Raw genomic sequence first — 3,296 nt, 5'->3', positions numbered from 1 at the left:
GACCCAGAATAGCAAAAGCAATTCTAGGTAACAGAGACATGGCAGGGGGTATCACAATCCCCAACCTGAAACTCTACTACAAACCTACTGTGATAAAAACAGCATGGTACTGGCAAAGAAACAGACCTGAGGACCAGTGGAACAGATTAGAAGATGTAGAAACAACGCCAGACACACTCAACCATCTCATCTTTGATAAAGGATCCAAACACCCTCACTGGAGGAAAGATAGCCTCTTTAATAAATGGTGCTGGAAAAATTGGACTTCAACTTGCCAAAGATTAAAACTAGACCTGTATCTCTCACCATGCACTAAACTAAAATCAAAATGGATTAAAGATCTAAATATTAAAATAGAAACTGTGAACCAGTTGGAACAGAGGTTAGGTAGAACCCTTGAAGACATCGGTGTAGGAAAAGATTTTATGAACAAAACCTCAGTTGCCCGTGAACTAGCACAAACAATCAACAAGTGGGAGCTCTTCTTATTAAAAGTCTTCTGCACAGCAAGAGAAACCACCAGCAGTGTGAAGAGACAACCCACAATGTAGGAAAAAATCTTCACCTGCTCTTCCTCAGACATAGGTCTACTCTCTCGAATCTATAAAGAACTTAAAAAGATCAGACCTCCCAAATTTAAAGACCCAATCCAAAAATGGGCATCTGAAATGAACAGACATTTCTCACACAAAGAAGTAGAAATAGCAAGTAAATACATGAAAAAATGCTCAACATCACTGATCATTCAAGAGATGCAAATGAAAACAATGCTGAGATTCCACTTCACTCCAGAAAGAATGGCTGCTATCATGAAATCAACCAATAACCAATGCTGGCGGGGCTGTAGGGAAAGAGGAACCCTGCTCCACTGCTGGTGGGAGTGTAGACTGGTGCGAACACTGTGGAAATCAGTATGGAGATACCTCAAAGAACTAGGACTAGAAGTCCCATTTGACCCCACTATTCCACTGCTGGGGATCTTCCCCAAAGAATTAAAAGAATCATACCACAGTGATATATGTGCACCCATGTTCATAGCAGCACAGATGGTAATAGCTAAAACTTGGAAACAGCCCAAATGCCCATCAACTAGAGACTGGATAAAGAAAATGTGGTTGTTTTTATAAAATGGAGTACTACTCAGCCATAAAAAATGAGAAATTAGAGACATTTATAGCTAAGTGGATGCACATTGAGGGAATACTCTTAAGTGAAATAAATAGGACACACACGTGTAAATACCAAATAGTTTCTCTGGTGTGAGAAACTGAAAGTGTAAATAAGGACTAAATGTATAATAGGTAATGTGAAATAGGAAGAAAAGGGACAAAGGGGAAGGAAGTGGGAGGGCTAGGGGAAAGGATAGAAGGGAATGGGATTAATATGAGAAAATGGAAAAATAGAACAAAATCTTTGTAAATCGGGAGGACTGGAGGGGTTGAAGGGAGGGCTGGGCAAGGGTGAAAAATAAGAACCAAGAGAGATTATGTAAAGGTGCAAATTTCCAATGATGAATGCATTATATTGTATACCTAAAATGTACCAATGATTAGAATGAATAATCGATAATGTAAAATAGGAAGCAAAGGTCCAAAGGGGTAGGGGTAGTGGGAGGGGCAGGGGAAAGGAAAGAAGGGAAAGGAAAAAATGATGAGAAATGGAAAAAATGGAAATAAAGTCTTTGTAAATAGGGAAGGGTGGAGGGGGTGAAGGGAGGGCTAGGAATGGGGAAAAATAAGAAACAAGATGCATTATGTAAAGGTACAATTCCCAATGAGAAATGTAATTGTGTTGTATACCTAAAATGTACCAATAAAAGAATTCAATACAAAAAAAAACGAACTTTGGACAATGTTATACACGACAATATTTTATCTATATGTTATGCTAGATCCATGATCTCAGCTCTGGCTATATACTGGAATCACCTAGGAAAGTTTTTTAAAACTCTGATCCCTGGGTCTCATCCCCAGGTCATTTTTACTTAGTTGGTCTAGGTGGGACCTAAGACTCAAGATTTTTTTTAAAACTCTCAGGAAGATTGTAAAGTTTATGTTTTGTGTTTCTCTTGAATGTAATGGTGTCATCCATTGCTGCCAACTTTCCTCCCCCTTTGGAGTAACCTGGAACATTAGATGTAGGTGAATTTATATTTAAACATATTGGGCTTTTCTTATAAGCAGCTCTTCACTTCCTATCCCTTGAGAGAGGGTAGAAACAAATCTGAGATGATTCATAAGACCACCATGTGGGTTGACATAAAATATGATGGATTTGTTTTTTGCTTCAACAAAAAATTATAATTACATCTAATGCTACTCTTCCCTCTCTTGATGAAAACTAGAAAGGTGCATCCTCCTAAGCCCCAAATTTGGGTGAGTTTTCACAACATAACAAGTATCCAAACAACAGGACCATTGCTGTAATACAGTACTACATTAGTTGTCAACTCAGACTTTCACAATACAGAAAATATTTTCATTTTGTCCCAGAAAAACCAAAACAAAAGGCAAACAACTTGAATGATAAGAAAGAGACATGTGAGAGCTGAAATCAGAATCAGTGAGTATAATAAGAATTTGTGAACAAGAGCATAATCTATCTAACCAGCTTCCAGTATTGGCAAACAAGTTCCCAGTACAAATGTACATGAACACTGGTCTGAAGCTGACCGTGTGCCCCATCACCACCATAGTGGCCTCTGTGACCATGAATCTTGGCTATACCATGCAGTCATTGCCTCCATATACAGTTTTCTTGCCCTTGGCTATATCCTGACAGACTGTACTGCTGGGCAGTCACAAATGTCATTAATAAAGAAGAAAGCAAGGACACTCACACATAAAGGACATTTACAATGATTTGTTATGTGGGCTCATCTCTCCAAGACTTCCTGATATGGGAGAGAAGTAAACTTTTACAAACAGAAACTTCTGTCACCTTTACACAGGGAAATTTATGAACTGCTTTTGAGCAGAAAGGAGGAAGGCAGAGAACTAACTCTTCCTGTGCCTGTTGCCTTCAGCTTTAAAGAATCCTTATGCTGATGTGGCATATTTCCCTAGTGAGCAACTGAGGACTCAAGTTGAAGAGATTCCAGAAGGTTATTCTGAATAACGTAGGCAGATACAATTGTTTTAGCTACACATTTTGAAGTACCCAAAAGGATAAATATCAAAAGTGTACTAGGCAGGATATACTAAAAGAAAGCTAAAGAGCACTTATAAAGGTGAAAGAAAGAGAATCCATCTTAGAAATGTTAAGAAAGGCAAAGCTGGATTGTGTCAAAGGTTTGT

This window comes from Heterocephalus glaber, unplaced genomic scaffold (genome assembly GCF_053883595.1).
Source record: "Heterocephalus glaber isolate CG9 unplaced genomic scaffold, H.glaber_assembly_v1.0 deba00001662, whole genome shotgun sequence".
NCBI lineage: Eukaryota > Metazoa > Chordata > Mammalia > Rodentia > Bathyergidae > Heterocephalus > Heterocephalus glaber.
Note: the sequence above shows the minus strand (reverse complement) of the source record.